The 20548-nt window shown below is 33.8% G+C and overlaps 1 protein-coding gene and 1 non-coding gene across 3 annotated transcripts in view; one reads left to right on the top strand and one right to left on the bottom strand.

Annotated features, from left to right (window-relative positions):
• AGBL4 (ATP/GTP binding protein like 4) overlaps positions 1 to 20548 on the top strand; it is a 1052851-nt gene that overhangs the window by 519990 nt on the left and 512313 nt on the right. The gene's annotated exons all lie outside the window — the stretch shown is intronic.
• LOC111744473 lies at positions 8519 to 8637 on the bottom strand. The gene has a single exon (XR_002782179.1). It is a non-coding gene; the product is annotated as a 5S ribosomal RNA (ribosomal RNA).

Genomic DNA, 20548 nt, shown 5'->3' with positions numbered 1-20548 from the left:
TAAGGTTCAAAGGGTTATAATAACTTATTAAAAACAACTCAATTAGTAAGTGACAGAGCCAGGATTATAATCTAAATATCCTTTAACCCAAATTATATATTCTCTCTATATTGAGTTTGTTGGAGAAAGAAGGCAGTGAGGCAAGGGAGATAGGAAATGTTTGCAGATGGGAATAAATATGGCATGTGTTTGAGAGAGTGAGGAACCCTTCTCATCTAGGAGAGAGGAGGGAGATTTAGGATCATCGAAAAAATTTGGCCAAAATGTCTTGAAAGCCATGTCACAGTTTTGTTTTGCTCGTGACTTATAAGTATGAGCCACTGGGTGTTGAATAGGGGTGATCTAAGTAAGACTGTTTTGAGGGGAAGATAAGGTCAAACGAAGAAAGCTTCAGAGAAAAGCAATGACCTAAACCACATTGGTGTTGACTAAGTTTGATAAAAATCGTAGTGAAGTAATACATTTTATTATTCTGTTTATATCTTTTAAGACATCAAAATCTCAGAGTATATAGCAAGCAGACAATGTTCTTATTAAGTTCTATAGACCTCAAATTATTAGAAGTTGCACAGTTTTATAGTCATCATGTTAGGTTACTAAATGATTTCAACCTGAATCCCTAGCCTAGTTTCCTTCCGTTTTTTTTGTTTTGTCTCCCTTGTAACTATGCTGGACCACTAGGTCTTGTGCCCAGAAAGCTTTTCCTTTCTTTTCTGTCAGCCAATATATGTCCAACCATTAAGACTCAACTCTTTCTTGACATTTTTACCTTAACTTCATGCAGATTTAATTAATGCTTTTTCTTCTATTTCCAGTGGCTTCTCATTATGCTTAAAGTAGCATTCGGACTCCTAAACATAGTGTATAAGGCCCTGTATAATTTAATCTGTGCCTACTTCTCTAACTTCATCTTCTCTTTCCTTCTCATTTCTCATTAAGCTCCAGCCATACTAGCCTCTTCAGTTTTCTGAGATACTCCAAACTTATTTCCTATATTAGGATCCTGGATAGAATTTGAAGAGAATTTAACAAAGGGACAGAGTGTTGGCAGGATGTAAGGAAAACACAGGTGTAATGCAGTACTTGGAGCTAGTGCTTTGGAGGCACTGTTACCTTCACAGACATGATGAGACAGAGGGAGGAAGCAGTTATCAGACCCCAAAATAAAAGGGTGCCATTGAGAGGGTCACCTGACAGGAGCTGAAAAAGACAGATTGAGAGACACAACTAGTTTAAGGTGACCCCTCAAGAAAGGATCCAAGGAAATAAAAAGTCCAACAATTCTCTCTATAGTCCATATCTTTTTGGGGCTCTCTACTTTGTAACTCGGCCTGGAAGGTAGAGGTCAAGGGAACCCTTTTTATTTAGTAGGTTGAACCAATTGCCCAAATCAACAATTCCACAAGGTTCAACTCAATACATACAAGTCAGCTTTCAGAGGCAAAGAGCAGAGCTGAGAAGGATGAGAGGGGAATCTGAAGAAGCAAATAGAAGATATCCAGCATATCTCTCTACCTAGAGCACTCTTACTCTGATCTTCAAGTGACTTTCTTGTCATTTTTAGCTCAGCTCAAATGTTAGCTCTTCACATAAGTCTTCCCAGACTACCCAATCAAATGTCGCATAACCCCAAACACCAGCATCAGTATTAAATCATTATGTTTTATTTTATTCACCACCTGAGCTTATCTGTTTTATTTTTCTTATTAATTTTCTGTCTCACTCCACTAAACTGTAGGATTTATGTGAGCAGGGATCTTATCTGTTTGATTCGCTGCTGTGTTGCCAGCACCTAACACAGCACCTGATGCATATTTGGCACTCACTAATTCTTTGTGAAATAAATGAATTCATTCATCTTTCTCTCCATATCAGCTTGTACGTCTTTGTACTTCTCCCATGGCATTATCACAGTCTGACTTTTACTCAAGTTGTTTAGATATATTTCTTTGGTAACTTCTTGAGAATAACAACATTAATTCTTTTTAACTCTCAACATCTGGTAGAGGGTCTATTATGTAGTAGGAGATTACTAAGATTTTGTTTAAGTGATATAACAGTTCACTTTAAAATGGGGCTGGAATTTGACACTGGTAGGAGCTCCAGGGCATTCTGTTTTGAGGTCAAGAAACTATTTTGTATTATTACCTAATTGTTGGCTATCTATATCTTGTCACCTCATTTTCTACAAGGACAAAGAATATGGTTTCTCCTCTTAGGTCCTCCAGAGCATCTCTAGATTCTCATTCAGTGTTTGTTGATTTTTGCTTTAGACATATTTCTAATTAGTTTTCTTGGCTGCCTTCACAATTCACAGTAAAATATAAGAAGGAAAACAGAAAAGATAAAGGACTACCACAGCAAATAGATTAACAGCTTACGTGAGCAGCAGCCAGTAGTCCTAGAGCAAAACAGGAAACAGAAACAGCTTAAATTCAAGCTCCAGAAGAGTGTAGACCTTTACTCTCTTGTTACTTATCTCTCAAGTATCTGGAAATGTCCCTAATATGTGGTAGTATTAAAATAATGATGATTAAAAACTATAGTATGGAGCTATTAAGTGGCAGATACCTAACTGACATCTAGATTTTGGTTCCAGAGTCCAAGCTCAGTAAATATTTGTTGAATTAATGCACAAATAAAAGAATGAATGAATTAAATGTGTTACTTCTCAGTTTCAACTCATTTGATTCCATCATGCAATGGTATTTATGCTTAAGAAGAAATGCAATTTACATTGTATTTGCAATGTTTGTTAAACTGAATATAACTGAATCTAAGTGGAGTGAAATTAATAATACTCTCCCTTTTTTAATACCAGTAAATGTTACTATGCATTCCTGTTGTGATTAAATATAAACTTCATTAAAACTGTTTCTCCCTTGACTTTCTATCACAGTAATTAAAGCTGTTTCTTAACTCTCGGAAATGGTATTCACCTTTTAAAAGCCCCAAGAAAGAGTACAAATATTTAGTCCTAGTTTTACATGATGGCAATTTTCCCTTAGGCACAATCTCATCGCATTTATAGCACTTGCCAGAGTTACCAGTCACATGGCTCCAAAAACTGCTAAAGAAAGAAGACTAAACTTTAAGCTGAAAAATGAAAGAAAAGGAGGAAAAAGATTTGGATACATGTGATATCACTCTGACAGTGCTGCAGATTCTCTCAATTACAATGCATGCAGGTTGATGGGCACATCCAAGAAGTCCTTGTCTTCATAACTTGAGAATCACCAGGAGTTTGGTTTTGTCAAATACTTCGCCAGCTGGCTTGATTCCTCACCAGTCATGTCTCTGGAGCCTTGACAGCTCCTTTCAGATGACAAAATATTTCCTTTGGGAAATCTGTGCAAGTTGGAGGGCCATATTCTTCTGTTCTGTCCTATCCTGGTACAATGAGTACAGTTGACAGTTGTGGGGTGTCATCTTAAGAAGATTGCGTAGCTTTTCTGGGAAAGGTCTGTCTGAAAGAAGAAGGGCATGGAAATGAAGATGAAAGAGCCAGAGATATTGAGCCTGGAGAAGAGCCTACCTCTGAATTTGCTGGCAATGTGATCTTGGGCCATTCCACTCATCTGGAACACTCTAGACCTAGGTTTCCTCATCTGTAAATTGTGCTTGTAGTATTGTTCTTATAACAGTAAAATAGAAAATATATGTGAAAGTACCAAATCAATTATAAAGTTCTACCTAATCATTATCATTTTATTTCTATCTAAATAACTTGTGATAACCAAACATTCAGTCAAAAAAGTGGTATATTACAAAAAGTGTTAGCCTCAGAGTTGGAAGGCTTGAGTACAAATTTTAGTTTTGCCACTTGATAGCTGGATGACTATGCTAGTAACTTAGTCTTCTCAGCTTCAACTTTTTAATCTATAAAATTGGAATTCATAAGATCATTCAAGAAACAGATATTGAGCCCCTGTTTTGTTCATGGACATGTGAGAGAAGAAATGCAGGTACTTAACGTGTACCTTGTGAAGGAGACAATAAGTTAAAACAGTGAGGGTTATCACTTGTAATCAGGTGTTGTTGCACTGTGGAGATATGGGTCTAACCCAGCCTCATGCATCGTTGCCTATTTCCAAACAGTAATGAAGTAACAAACAATAAAAAAGGATTGTTAAAACAGTTTTTTGTCAAGACTCTATGCCACCATTCCATTTGACCCTGATGGGATAGGAAGAGCAGTAACATTGTTACCCCCACCTTCATCCACCCACCTATTTATTTAACACATTCATTAAGAGACAATTATTATACCTAAAATGCTGTAATTGCTTTTCAATTGTAAATATTTGTATCATTTCCCCATATGCTTTTCATTCACAAAAAAATCCAAAAAGGTCCTTATTCGATGTCCCCTGTGCAGCTGTATGGAAAGGAAAACATCCTTGAACTTAAAGACAAGCTGCCTGGAGATTGAACTTCTGCTCTATCAGGACCGGCTGAGGAGCTCTGGCTTAGTCGTTGAGCCTGACACAGAGTAGGTTTTCAATAAATAGTAAGAGAATGGATGAATCAATGGATGAATAAATGAATGGATGATGCCACTTCATGAGCCTCACTTTGCTCACATGTAAAATGGAAATGATAATTCTTGGAGCCCAAAATGGTTGTGAGCTTTAAACAAATTATTGTACCTAAAAAGTGTTTCTATAAATGGAAAATCAATAACTGTGTCTGCCTTGAGCTCCATCCTCTTCTTATCCAGTGTAGATGGCCATAGTTCCTCCTTGGAAATTACCTGCTCTGGTCTAGCTTGCCTGAATAGTTTCTGTAACCTTTCCTTTTAGACATATTACTCTGGTTACTATGTTGATAATGGATTATAGGTCTATATGTAAGAAAACCAGTTATGAAGCTGTTTCTGTTATTAGACAATAAATGGTGGTGAACCAGAGTGGTAGCAGTGGATTGTTTATTGGATATATTTTTAAAGTAAACCCAATAGTATTTCTTAAAGGATTGGATGTGTATAAAAGATAGAGGGGAGTCAAGGATGATTCATGATTTTTCTTTGAGTTAGAAGGATGGAGTTGCCGTCCACTGAGATGGGAATGGCTGTACATGGTTTAGGTTTGCAGAGGTAAGATCAGAAGTTCAGTTTGGCGCATGTTAAATTTGAGATGTTTATTAGAATCCAAATAAAAATATGAGTCTGGAGATAGAGAAAGAGGTTTGAGCTAGAGATATAAATTATAAATTTGGTCAACAGTTGCCACAGCAAGGTCAAATGTGATGAGGACAGCCATTGCTCTGACAATCAGGAGATCACAGATGATATTTTCAGAGTTATTTCAGTGATGCGATAGGGAAAGAAGTCAGACTGGTGTGGTAAGGAAAAAATGAGCATCCAAGAAGTAGTGACAGTCAATGTGGATTAGTCTTTAAGTATTTTGATAGTGGAGAGAAAGGGCAAAGGAGGCAGGAGTTGAGAGAAAAGAACTGATATTTTAATTAGGTTATAATTTTGACACATTGACCTCTTAACATGCTTTACTCCATTAGCTTCTGCAAACACTGTCTTCAACTGTTCCTTCTCTAGTTCTCCTTCTGCTTGCTTTGTAAAGGTAATGTCTGCATTTTTTTCTCTTAGGACTTGGTTCAGTCATCTAGCAGAGAAAGATATAAAAGCCTAACCTGGCATACAAAATTCTCCAAGATCTGGCTCAGGTATGTTAGTGTAAGTTTCTTCCTCCCACACTCTCTCTCCCATACAAACTAAGCTCTTTCCACTCTGAATTGATTTCCGGAACTGGAACTTCTCACTTTCACGCTTCCATGCCTTTACGCATGTCTTCATTTTGTTCAGAAGCCCCACCTGCTCCCTTTCTTCACGTATATAAATCTTCCTTCTTGTTCAGGACTCTACTCATGTTCCATTTCTTCCATGCAGTCTCGAACTTCCCTCCATTACCTGTAGGAATTAGAGCACATTCTGTTTTTCTTATTGTAATTATTACTTTCAACTTGTCCAAAAATGGCCAATTATTATATATTAATTTATTTTATAGGCATTGATATAAATGTCCAAGATGTTGGGTGATCTTCTTCTGAAGCTTTGAGATTCTGTGTGATTCTTTTATTACCAAATGCTATGAAGATGCTTAATTCTGACATCTTCTGCCAACTCACTCACTATGTCATTTAGCTCATCACCTCCTATACAGATACTCTGTAGCCTTTAGAGCTATTCCACTGGCTTTGAGGATGAGGAACTTGGATTTCAGTTTTTCATTCATTGGCAGATCATGAGTATCACTGTCAACATCAGTATCATGATTATTAACTTGAGTATCATTCACTTTATACAAAATGAGAATTACAGTCTCTGCTGTGGACATCCTAAAATATCACCCCGTTTAGGGTGTCTTCCTGGTGTTCTCACACCAACTTCCTCCATCTCTGTGTTTTAACATTATTTTGTATTTATCACACAATATTACTTAGTCTCTACCATATGGTTAATATTAGAGATGGTTTAGTGTCATGTTAACAGAATGGGATTTAGATTCAGGTGGATCTGGGTTCACATTCTTGTGCTGCTATTTCTCAGCTATGTGACCTTGGATAAAATTATGTAATGCCTCTGATCATTAGTATTATGATCTATAAAATGGTGACTTTATTAGAAAAAAAATGAGATGATAAATATAAAACATTTGGCAGACTGTTAGATACATATCAAGTTACTCAGTAAATATTTGTCAATTCAATTTCATTGAATTGATCTAGTTCTTGAAGCATTCTCTCTGCTTCTAATGCCATGAACTATTTGGGGGACAAAATTGGATCATCGATTTCATTTTTATTAAGTGAAAAGGGTTACTGTTTTAACCGGTTGTGAACCTCAGTAGTGGACTAATTGTCTGAAGGGCTAGCTTATTTTTGTATTTAAATAGGACAAATTGAATTACAGCATAAACAGCAGTAGAAATTCCTGCAGAGTAATATTTTTCAAGATAAACCAGTATCCCTTCCAACCATATATATAGACACAGCGAAGCTTTTGTATTTATATGTTTTCATTAAAAACAAGATGATTAATTTCACAAGTTAATTTATTGTATTCATCACAACAGCTAAATTCATATTAAATAGATTAGTGCTTAAAGATGTTAAAGACTGATTTATAGAAAAGAGTCTGTAATTTTGGTGCCATTTCTTAGTAAGAGCCTATAGTTGTTATTTTCTAGCAAGAAATCTAAAAGGATTTTACAGTTCTCTTTTTCTTGATGCATTATTTTTAGGGATTTTAAGGCAGTCCCTGGTTACTTTCAGAAATTGAATTCTCTAATACAGTGTACTCTGGGAGCAGGTAGTGAACAGGATACAACAGGTTGGTAAGATCTACATTTGAATTCTGGCTTTGGGCAAAGTCCTTCATGTCTTTCCGCACCTTCCTCATCTGTAATATGGGGACAATGAAATTTAGTTTTCAGAGTCATTGTGTCACATGAGTTGAAGCCAGTGAAACGCTTGGCACCTAGTAAATGTTCCTTTTTAGATCGTCTACACTTAAGTTTATCAATGAAACAGAATTTTCTTGCTTTCCAAGACCTAAGATTTGTTGTTGTTTCTTTCCTGTGTGCTTGCCCTTAAAAAATTATCCTAGCCTAAAGAGAGATCATATGAAAATTTAAATTTGGGATCTTGTTCTTAATTGCTTTGGATTAAAAATATTTCTTTATAGTTTAGACTATGACTTTTTTTATAATTACTATTAATTTATCTGGTCAGAAAGGTAATATATGTTTACATGCAGAAAGTTTAGAATATTTAAAAAGTATAGAAAAGCCTAAAGAAAAAAACAAAAAAAATTACCTAAAATATCACAATTCAATGGCCACAACTGTTACCATTATAGTTTATTCCACTTGTGTACATGCTTGTGCTGTGTGTATGCATGTTTGTTGTGTATCTTTCATTTTATAAAATTGAGATCATAAAAATCTGGTTTTTTGTTTTTTAAAGTTTTTTCACACAGGAATATCTCATAAACATTTTATATATCATTCTAGTTTTCAGAAATACTATTTTAATGGCAACAAAGTATTTTATCACATACATAAAACTTAAAAGAAATCTATTTTTTATTCATTTCCATTGTTTCTAATTATTTACTCTGTATAATATAATGACCTGTCATCTCAGCAATGAACATTCCTGCATATGAATTTCTATGCAGTTATATTTGTTTCCTAGGATAAATGTTTAGCGGGGTAATTACGAGGTCAAAGAGTATGAACAGCCACATATTGTCAAATTGCTCTCTAGAAAAAATATTTTACCAATTTGTACTCTCATTGAACTGTGTAAAAGAGTGTTCATTTCTTAACTCTTGGTCACATTGGGTATTATAGTATTTTTATTTTTATTTATTTATTAATTATTTTAGGCAAGGCAACCCTTGATTGACCTTACAGATTGCAAGGACCTTGTCAGCTTACAATCTCTTATTTTTATTTTATGTATTTTTATTTATTTATTTTTATTTTTTATTTTTTTACACCTACAGCACCTGGTCTTCCTAGGTGGTCTCCCATCCAAGTACTAACCAGGCCCGACCCTGCTTAGCTTCCAAGATCAGATGGGATCGGGCTTGATCAGGGTGGCCTGGCCATAGATGAGTATTATAATATTTTTAATGGTTGCCAATTTGATAGAGGAATATGGTATTTTAGAGTTTTCTTTTACATTTATTTAAATACGGGGATTACACTTTTTCATATGTTTATTGGTATTTTTATTCCTTTTATAATGAATCTCATTTTTCTAAAAATATATTAATCTTTTTTCTTATTAATTCATAAGATCACTTTATATATTAATAATACTAATCTCAATCTATACCATGAAGATAAAAAGCATTGAAACATGAAGTACTTTGATGTCTTATGACTGTAAAATAGATATTCCCAGTGGAGTTGAACTTGGTCACTTTTTAAGATCCCTTCCATTCCCAAATCATATGACTGTGTGATTTATAATCACTGCGATCCTCCTTTGTTTCACTTATGGAGATGAAGTGACTTAGATTCAAAAGTGTTACCCAGACACTTAAGATTCTCCTTATTCCTCTTAGTCCTGGGCCAACCTAACTGGAAAATGAAAAGTTGTCATAAGTTCCTTTTCAAAATCTGTGTTCCTTCTCATCCACATTTAAAATACTTAAGCCTTTACTATACTTTAACAGGAAAATTCCTTGACTACATAATTTCCTTGAACTTTCTTTTAGTAGGCAAACTTTTTGAAAGAGTTTTCAATATTTTCTATTTGCATTTTACATTTTTCGATAACTCTTCAACACTGTTCCCACCACTCCAATAAAATTGCTCTTCATAGATCATCAGTTACTTTCTTGTTCCCAAATCCAACGGATAGTATCTTTCCTCATCTTTTAACTGTATTTGCGTCTGTTGACCACACTGTCCTGAATTTTTGAATTTCAAGCAGACCACTCTCCTATCTGTTTTATCCTCAGTAGCTCCTCTGTAGATTCTTCTCCTTTTGCCAATTTCTTAAGTACTAGTAATCTTCAACTTGCTTGGTCCTCATTTTTAACAATTTTTGAACTCTGCTAGGGAAGTTCAAATAATCCATTAGTGTTAATTACCAGCTGTATGTTTCTTCCTGGTTCTCTGACTTTATATACAAATCTATATTTCCATCTACTGGTTTCATATCTCTTCTTTAGTATATTGTAGGCACACTAAATCACATTCAAAACTAGACTTATGACCATCTCCATAAACTGATGCTCCTTCAGTGTCTCCTATTTTGGAAAATGCCACTTCTACTCATTTACTTACTAAGGCAGAATCCAGAGTATTAGTTTTGATTCTGCTCTTTCCAGAATCCAATGAATTGCTAAATCCTGTCAATTCTCCTGCTTCCTAGGTATCTCTTCAAAACATATGTTGTTGTTAAATATACCACTCTCTTGCTCTGGACATTTGCACATGCTCTTTTGCCTACTTCACAGACTATTCTGACACCTTCAGATCTCAGCTTCCTTGAGAAATCTTCCTCAGCCTCTAATTTGAATTAGTTGTTTCTTTGTTGTACTACTATTGCATCTGGATTTCCCCCAAGAGAGCATTTAACGCACTTGTTATTGCTCATTTGATTCTCCATCTTACAATAGATGAGAAACTCCATAAGAACTTTGTCCTTTTAAATAAGATCAACTTTATTTATTTATAATTTACGTACGATAAACTGGACACATTTTAAGGATAGAGATCAGTGAGTGCTGACAAATTTATACACCCATGGAACTACTATCGCAATCAAGATAGAATTCCATCACCCCAAAAAGTTCTCTTGTGTTTCTTTCCAGTCGACCTTCATTTCTGACCCCTTGACTCAGGCAACCAGTTATCTACACTCTTCCATTATAGATTAGAATTGTCATTCCTAGAGTTTAATATAAATGAAATAATAAAGTGTGTGTATTATTTGATGCCTAGCTTCATTCCTCAATATTATGTTTTGCAGGTATCGGTGGTTCATTTGTTTTAATTGCAGAGTAGTGTTCCATTCTGTGAATATACTATAACTTTTAAAATTTGTTCATTGTTTATGTAAATTTGAGTTGTGTTGAAAGAATAAAACTACTATGAAGATTCAATGTAAGTTTTTGTAAAGACATTTATTTTTTTAAATTTTCTTTCATGGTGATAGGAATACAATATGAGATTTACTCTCTTAATAAATTTCTAAGTATACAATGCATTATTGTTAACTATAGGGACAGTATTGTACAGAAGAGATCTAGAATTTACTCATCTTGCATAATTGAGACTTTATGTCCACTAATTAGCAACTCCCTACATCCCCCTTCTCCCTGCCCCTGGGAACCACCTTTTTAGTCTCTGATTCTATGCATTTGACTATCTTAGATACCTTATGTAAATGGAATCATGCAGTATTTATCCTTCTATGACTGGCTTATTTCACTTAACTTAATGTTTTCAGGGTTCATCTGTGTTGTCCTACATTGCGGGATTTCCTTCTTTGTTAAGGCTGAATAACATCTTAGTGTATGTATGTACCATGTTTTCTTTTAGTCATCTGTCCATGCAGATTAAGGTTGTTTCTATATGTTGACTATCGTGAATAGTGCTGCAATCAACATGGGAGTGCAGATATCTCTTTGAGATCCTGACTTCAAATATTTTGGATGAATACCCAGAATTGGGATTGCTGTATCGTATGATAGTTTTATTTTTAATTTTTTGAGGACTCTCCAAACTGTTTTCCACAGTGGTTACACCATTTTGTATTTCCACAAACAAGCGCAGAAGGGTTCCAATTTCTCTGCATCTTTCCCAACACTTGATATATTTTTTTTGATAATAGTCATCCTGACAGGTGTGAGGTGATATCTCACTGTGGATTTGGTTTATGTTTCCCTCATGATAAGTGATGTTGAGCATTTTTTCATTTACCTATTGGCCATTTATTTGTATGCTTTCTTTAGAGAAATGTCTATTCAAGTTCTTAGCACATTTTTTAATTGTTAGGGTTTTTTACTATTGAGTTGTAAGAGATTCTTATATATTTTGGAGATTAACTATTTATCAGATAGATGGGTTGCAAATATACCTCTCATTCTGAAGGTTACCTTTTTATTCTGTTGATTGTTTCTTTTTCTGTGCAGAAGCTTTTTAATTTGATATAGTCCCATTTATTTAGTTTTGTTTTTGTTGTCTATGCCTTGGTATCATATTCATGAAAGTATTGCCAAGACCAATGTCAAAAAGGTTTTCCCTTGTTTTCTTTTAAGTGCTTTACAATTTTGGGTCTTACATTTAAGTCTTTAATCCATTTTGAGTTGATTTTTGTGTATAGTGTAAGATAAGGGTCCAATTTCTTTTGTATGTGGATATTCACATTTTTTTTTGTCCCCAAATTGTTGTTGAATTGGTGTGTTTCTGAGTGGGAGGAGGGTCCAGGGCCTCCTACTCCACCATCTTTCTGATATCACTCCTCTATACCATACTCTTAATTTCTGTAGCTTTGTAACATATTTTGAAACCACAAAGTCGAAGGCATACAATTTTATTTATTTTTATTTCCATTAAAAAGAATTAATGAATTGTACAGTAATTATATTTTAACTTTATAAAAATCTGACAAACTGTTTTCTAAAATGGTTGTGCATACTATTTTTATATTCCCACTGGCAATATATGAAAGTTTTAGTTGCATTATACTCTTGTAAACACTTGTAGTTTTAATTTTAGTCCTTCTAGTGAGTATGTAGTGGTGTCCATTGTAGTTCCTATTTTAATCTCCTAGTAGCTAATTATTATGTACTTTTTTTAAGGAGCTTGTACATTTATTTGTGTTCTTTAGTTAAAAGTCTGTTCAAATATTTTGCCCTTTTTCTGATATAATTGTTTATCTTATTAATGAATCGCATAAGCTATTATGCTTTCTCGATATAAATTCTTTGTCAGATACACGGTTTATGAATATTTTCTCTTTTCCTGTGGTTTCTCTTTTCATTTTCTGAATGGTCTCTTTCAAAGAGTAGACACATTCAATTTTCATATAATTCATTTTATCATATTATTTTCTTTTGTGGTTCATACTTTCTCTATCCTACATAAGAAATCATTGCCTAACCTAAGGTAAAAAAAATGTTCTTCTATTTTTTTCTAGAAATGCTATAGTTTAAGCTTTTATATTAAGATCTATGATTTCCAGTTAATTTTTAAATTTGATATATTAGGGTCAAGGTGTATTATTTTTTCCATATGGACATCCAGTTGTTTTAGCATTAATTTTTGAAAAGACACCCCTTTCCTGACTGGATTATCTTGGCTATGATGTTAAAAATCAGTTGATCATATTATATTTCTATTCATATTCTATTTCTGGACTCTACTATATTTCACTGATCATTAGGCTAATTTCATACATTGTCGGTTATCGGTTTTATAAAAAGTCTTGAAATGAGTAGTTAAGCTCTCCAATCTTGTTTTTATATTTCAAAATAGTTGTGGCTATTCTGACTTTTTTGCATTTGCATCGCTGTCTAAATTATAGAACCAACTTACCATTTGGGATTGCATTTAATCTATAGGTAAATTTTAGGGAAATTGGTAGCCTGACAATATTGAACCTTCCAGTGCATGAGCATAGGGTGTATCTTCATTTACTTAGGTCTTTTTCAAATTTTCTTCCTTCTGTGTTTTGAAGTTTTCAGTATTCTTTCAGTTGGTAATAAAGGATAGTTGAGATTTTCAACTATAATTGTGGATTTGTTTTTCTTTCAGTTCTGTCAGATTTTACTGTCTGTATTTCAAAGCTTTGTTTTTGGTGCATACACTTTTATGATTGTTATCTTTTTGATGTGGTGATCCCTTGATCACGGGGAAATTTTCTCTTCATCGATGTTGATATTCTTTTCCTAAAATCTATTTTATTTTACATTAATATAATAAATTCTACAGCTTTCTAGTGATTACTGACTGCATGGTATATATTTTTCCTTTTTTGTTTTTAAACTTTCAACTATTTGTGTCTTTATATTTAATTTCATTTAGACAGCATATAGTTCAACCTTGATTTTTAAATTTAGTCTGACAATCTCAGCTTTTAATTGGAGTGTTTAGATTATTTGAATATAGTGATTTATGGATTTGGCTGGGTTTAAATCTATCATCTTGCTCTTTGCTTTCCATTTTTCTCTCTGTTTTCTGTACCCTTCCCCCCTTCTTCCTGATTTCTTTTGGATTAAACCTCTTTGTTTTATCTTTTTTAGGGTAGCTCTGGGGTTTACAATAAGTACCTGTGACTTATCACAACCTACCTTCAAATGACATAACTGTTTGCATGAACTGAAATGTTTTTATAACAGTATACTCAAATTTTTTCTTCTTGTTTTTGCTATTGTTGTCATAGATTTTATATCTGCTCTGTTATAAATGCCATAATACATTGCAGTTATTTTTGTTTTAAACATTCAATTATGTTGGTCAAAATTCTCTTGGCTTTTGTTTAGCTGAAAAAATTTTCATTTTGCTTTAATTTTTAATAAAGTGTGAGTTCTCTTATTATGAAATGTTTATGTTGCTTTTACTATGAAACATATTTTTGCTATAATTTTAAGTTGACAGGTTTTTTTTAGCACTCTTAATACCATTCAACTGTCTCCTAGCATGTACGGTTTGATGAGCTTTCTGCAGTCATTTTTATCTTTGTATTGTTTCTTCCCTTTAACTTGAATTATCTCTTCCCTTTAACTTTCTGCCTTTAAGATTTTTTTCCTTATCACTAGTTTCACAAATTTTATTATAATGTGTCTTGGATAGTTATTTTGTATTTATTCTACTTGATGATCATTGAACTTCATAGATCTGGATCTATGAGTTTACATTTTCAATCAGATTTGAAAAATTTCAGCCACTATTTCTTCAAATAGAAATAACTTCTCTGTACTTCTTTCTTTTCTCCTACTGTGACATCAGTTACACATTTATTAGATAATTTGATATTGCCCCAAAGGTCACTGAGACTTAATTTTTTTCAGTCTTTTTTTCTTTAATCTCTCTGTTTCATTTTGGATAGTTTTTATGACTATGTCTTCAAGTATTTAAATCTTTACTTCTGTAATATCTAATCTGAGATCGATTCTATTCAGTGAATTTTTATTTCATATTTGTTTTCATCTCTAGAAGTTTCATTTGATATTTTATATTTTATTTCTCTCCTTATTATGCCTGTTTTCCTTTACATGTTTGACCTAGTGACAATTGCTCTTTTAATGTTCTTGAATGCTAACTTCTATCTACAATTATATCTACAATTTATGAGTTTGTTTCTATTGACTTAGTGCTCTTCTGATTATTGGTCACATTTCCCTGCTTCTTGATATAGCTTTCATTTTTAATTTATTGCTGGACATCGTGGATTTAAAAACTTGGGTTTCATTTTGGCCAGAAGTTGAGTTACTTACAGTTCAGTTTGATCCTTTCGAAATTTCATTTTTAAGATATTTTAGGCCTGGCCTTTCTGGGGTCTTTACTAAATGGCTCCACAGATCAAATGAGGACTCCCCACTCTTGGAATATGAACAATTCCTAATCATTATGTGATCTCTGGAAACATTTCAACTAGCAGCTCTCCCTAGTTACTCTTTTCCTGACCTCCTGGAATTTTACCCTTACATAGATATTTGGGGATAGCAAAGACTCAAGGGCAACACTACACGAATTTCTGAAGCTCTTTTTCTGCAAAGCTCTCTCCTCTCAAGGACTATCCCTCATCACCTCAGAATCTCTGGACTCTGATCTGTATTGTCTCAATTTAGCAACGTCATTAGGCTATGCTTGGTGCGCCCTCACTTTCCCACAATCCAAAATATGCCTCCAGGCAAAAAGCCTGGTTGATTACAAGGATTACCTCACTTTTTTTTTTTTTTCTCTCTTATTTTAGGCATTAGAGCCCTGCATTGCCTATTGTACAATATCTGAAAACAAATTTTTAATATATTTTGTTCAGTTTCCTAGTTGTTTAAAACAGTAGGGTAAATCTGGCCCCTGGTATTGCATCATGCCTGGAAGCATAACTCCAAGTCCTTTTAAGTATGTCTTTGAATGTGATATATCATAGCAATGATAGTCTAAATCTAGGATCTTTAACATCTGAGTCCATACCAAAGCTGAATTTCAGTTCAGTTTGTGAAATGTTAGTAATCATTGACAATCTGCTAAATTCTTTACTGGGTTCTAGGATATAAAGATAAAATTGAGAAAATCCCTTCACAAAATCTCTTTCACATTGGCGAACAGACCCCTTTCCACATACTTTGCCTTATGCATCCCTTCGATCTGGCTGTTCCCAAACTATATCTTTTAATAATAAACTGGTAATCTAGTAAATAAAGTGTTTTTCTGAGTTCTGCGATCTGCTCTAGCAAATTAATTGAACCCAAAGGAAGTGGTTGTGGGAACCCCTGATTTATAGCCAGTTGCTCAGAAGTTAGGTAACGACCTGGACTTACAACTGGTGTCTGAAGTCTAAAAAGGAAGTCAATTATTAGAACCTTCAATATATAGCCAGTTGGTTAGAAGCACAAGTGCTTCTAACTGGTATCTGAAGCTGGGGGTAAGGGATGGTCTTGTAGGACGGAGCCTTCAACCTGTGTAATTTGATGCTATCTCTGAATAGATACTGTCAGAATTGAGGTGAACACAGGATGCCCTGCTGGTTTCCAAGAATTGCGTAATGGTGCAGGAAAACTGCTTCCCTCCATCTTCACCTCTAGGAACGCTAAAAATGATCCAACTACATGGTCTTCTGTGAGTGCCCAGAAGACAGTAGGCTCTTTCCCATTTTAGAGGCATCTCACAAACTTTTCCTTTTGGCAAAAAGGGAGACAGGAAAAGGGGAAGCCAGGAGTAAGGTTAATATCCACATTTGTTGGGATTGAGTAATACATTTGATTTTGGGTTTACTAGTAACCAAGGCGAAGAGAGATATAAGATCAGAGAAATCGTTTGCACTGTCCATTTTAAAACTCAGTTCAGTTTCTTAGGAAAAAGACAGTTTTTAGTGACACTGAGACCCAGAGGAGGAGAAGAGGGTAGGCGGTCTTTAAAGAATATAGTTTATAATGTGGTAAACAACATTCTCAGACATATCCTTAACAGTATGGAAAATGTTTCATAAGGCTATTTCTTATAACATCTCTCAGTATAGTCCTTTGTTACTTGACACACTGATAAAAGCAAAATAGTGTTCTCTTGTGCCCTGACTTGATACAAAGACAAATTTCAGAATTTCTCAAGGAGCAGATGAACTACATACTTTTTAGGCTATTTTCCATTAATTTTTCTCTCTTTCTCAACTGAGCTTTTTATAAATATTGAGTGATAAGAAACTTTAGCTTGAGTATCTGACAATTAACTGACTAGTATAATTTACTAATTGCAAGTTTTCTAAATAAACCAGTGGTCTGTGTAAATCTTTTCGACTGTCTAAGAATTAAACTCCTCATCTATAAATTAAAGATAGTAATCTCAAATGAATATTGTAAAGATCAAGTAATATAATATTACTATAATGATAACATGGTAGATAATAATAATATTGTAGTGGTTAACATTGTTAATCGCTTTATTTGAATGATGTTATTTAATCTTTACGACAAACTTTCAAATAAAAATATTGTTATTTCACCCATTTTGAAAAGTCAAAAACTGAGGATTAGAGAGTTTAAGTTATTCAAGTTCACAGAGTTGATGAGTGCGGGAATCAGGATTGAACTGTACGTTAGGTGGCTTCTAAAGTTTTTACTTTTAACTGCCATACTATAACTAACCATATGTAGTGTTCAATAAATGGATTAATAGTATTTTAATAGAATCACAACCTAAATTATTGTTAATCAAAATAAGATAAATGTTATTGGAGTATTTTTATTAGAAAGTGTTACATAGCCTGCAGCATTTTATTTGGTGTGACTTACCACATTTCATCAAATTTAAGATAAGCCATCAACTCCAAGATACACCATTACTTTATGTACTACTAAGAAAGAAAAATATTGCCAATTAAACTCTGACATAATACTTTCTTATCACATCGAATTTTTATTTTATATTTACCTGAAAGACCTCTTTTAAATATATTTATACAGAGTTTTATCATAGATCTCTCTTGTGTGTAATAAAAATACACATGCAAATAAAGTGTTAAGGTATTTTGAAAACATTCAAGATCCAACTATTCTGAATTACTTTTTGACTCAGTTGTCAATAGACCTGTTTTTCTACCCAGTAGCAGTTTCTGTGTCTTCAAGAACATGGTAATGCAGCCTTCCTTAAAAGAGTCCATTGTCATCTTGGGATTTTCTCCCAAGCCAGTGACACCTTTAGCAAACTTCGATATGTGTACTCAGGCAACATCAATGAGTCATGACTGCAACAGAGACTGTAAAATGTATCTGGATGTCAGAGATGTTATGTGGGGGGGGGGGGAATGTATGTCTTAGAATTGACAGTGAACATCGTGTTGAGTAATGTGTGCTTTGCCTGGCTTAAAAATATAATTTCAATGAAGATTGGCATCTGAAGTCTCATTTATCTCAGCCCAAGCACAATAAATATCCAATCTCTATTTGCCGACAAAACTGGAATAGATAATAGCTCTGGGATATGGGCTACTGCCTTTAAGAAATTTGCTTATCTGCAAATTTTCAAGGTTATCTTCTAGAGCAGGCCCACTATGATAGTACTTTTTTCCCCTTAGAACTATATTATAATATTCTCTTTTTGATAGAATAAGAAAATTAATACAGAGAAAATATATACATGCTAATTTCTGCTTTCACACTTATATTTTGTGTGACCCTAAGCAAGTCCTCATTTGTAAAATTGGGAGAGTTATCTTCATAATCTCCAAGAGAACTTCCAGCCCAAATAGGATTTACTTTTACATATTAAGAGGGGAGCTAACATTCATTGTAAGCCTACTATGTACTTGTTATTTTCATATGCACTATCCTAATTAATCTTCAACATAACTCTATTTCTAGTCCTCAAGGGTGCTTAGTAAACTTATCAATTAGTTATGTCTTGTTTAAGTAATGGAGAGTAAAAAGGTAATTAGGAGAGAAATGTGTCAATCAAATCAGTCAATAGCTTTTTTTGATATTTAGAAAGAAGTGAGAAGTTTAATTTTAATATTAACATATGTTATCTGTGACAATGAGTGATTTTACTTTATAGATTCACTATGTTTGCAAATTAATGGGACTCAAGCAAGGATTGTTTCTTCTTAATGGAAATATAATTCATTATTTCAAATGTTTTTGGTATAAGCCTGACTGGGTTCCTGCCATCCCCTGGTTTGGTGTACCCTTTATATCTAATTGTGAAAACCTATGTCCAAAATAAAGGACATTTTATGTCAAAAAATAGCTCTATTTTTATAGATATATTATATTCTAGAAAATAGACTTTTGAACATTAACTAATTACTTCAGATATTGATTACAAAAGGAAAAGCTGGGATTCCAAGCATGTCCTAATCATCAAATCCCAGGCCTTTTCTATATTACCTATGTTGTCTCTCTCAAGATCCTTAAAACTTTAACTTGGCAGAACACAGGCCAAGCTAGGCAGTTACTAGGATGGTAAAATTGGTACATTATATTGTTCGAACTGTAAGACTCAAAGTTAGAATGACTCTCAATTCAGTTCTGAAACCTTCCCAAGAAGCTACTTTTTCCTTGTGCTGAATGCTGAAAAAGTAGAGAGAAATCACACCACTCTGTCCTTAAGAAACTCACAGATTAGTTAAATATTTTTCAGAATATATTCTCTTCAGTCTTAGTATTCATTCAACATCGTTTTTTGAGGACCTAACTTTATGGTGGGGAATAAGTATGTTTAGTAAATAAAATACATGTTATTTCTTCCCTCATGGGCCTCGTGGTCTAATGGTAGAGAGGGACAGCATACAAGTAAACAATTAAGTACATATATAATTTTAAACTGTGATAAGCCATGATAACTCACTAGTTTTAGTGTTAGAAAATGGCATGAGAGTCACATTTAGAAGGTCTGGGCAAAGGAGGCCTCTCCGAGAGGGTGACCTTTAATCTGAAGCTTGAAGGATTAGGAAGCAAGTGAAGAGCACGAAAGATCATGCCACACAGAGGGAAGAGAATGGTTGAAAATCTCTAGTGGGAAAGAGATTATACAATTAATTAATTGAAAAGAAAAGTGTAAAAGATGAAGTTGGAGTGAGAGGCAGAGCTAAAATCAGGTTGGGTTTGAAATTTATATTAGAACATTTGGATTTTGTTTGTAATACAAAGGGAAGACATTCAAGGTTTTTCAGTGGGGCAGGCATCAGAGGGAAGGAGGTTAAGATTTAGGCAAACTAATGCGCTTTTTTGCTTTTTCTTTTCTTTTTAATACTTTGGCTTCCATCATTGTGAACTACTGTAGAATAGAGGACATTAGTAAGAAGGCTATTGTAGAAGTGAGATATAGTGGCTTGAATTAGGAAAGGTGGCAGTAGAAATGAAAGAAGTTAAAGGATTTGAGATACATATAGTGGAAATTAGGTTATTGAAAGATTGATTACATCTGAGAATAAAGGGAGAATAAGGAATCAAGATTGAGTTTAGTTTTCTGGCTTGGGCAGCTGGTTGAATATTGTTGCCATTGACTACATTTGGGAATTTTAAAAGGTGAGGAATGTGAATGAAATGGGGAAGTTGGCATGTTTATTTTGAAAATGTCAAGTTTTAAATGCCTGTGAGATCTCTAAGGGAAGACATCTAGTAGTCTTTTGGATATACAAGGCTGAAGTCCAGAGGAAATATTTGGGCTAGAGAAATACACTTGAGAGTTGTTAGCATATAGATTATATTTAATGCCTACATTTAGATAAGAAAACCTAGGAAGATGGAGAGAAAAATAAAATGGTATAGGATCAAACTCTAGGAGATTTCATATTTTGAGGTTGGACAGAAAAGAAGGGGCCCACATAGAAATCAGAAAATAAATGA

The sequence above is a fragment of the Pteropus vampyrus genome, unplaced genomic scaffold (assembly GCF_000151845.1).
Source record: "Pteropus vampyrus isolate Shadow unplaced genomic scaffold, Pvam_2.0 Scaffold135, whole genome shotgun sequence".
In the NCBI taxonomy this organism is placed as follows: domain Eukaryota; kingdom Metazoa; phylum Chordata; class Mammalia; order Chiroptera; family Pteropodidae; genus Pteropus; species Pteropus vampyrus.
The sequence above is the reverse complement of the archived record's forward strand: the minus strand, read 5'-3'. Positions and strand labels throughout refer to the sequence as shown.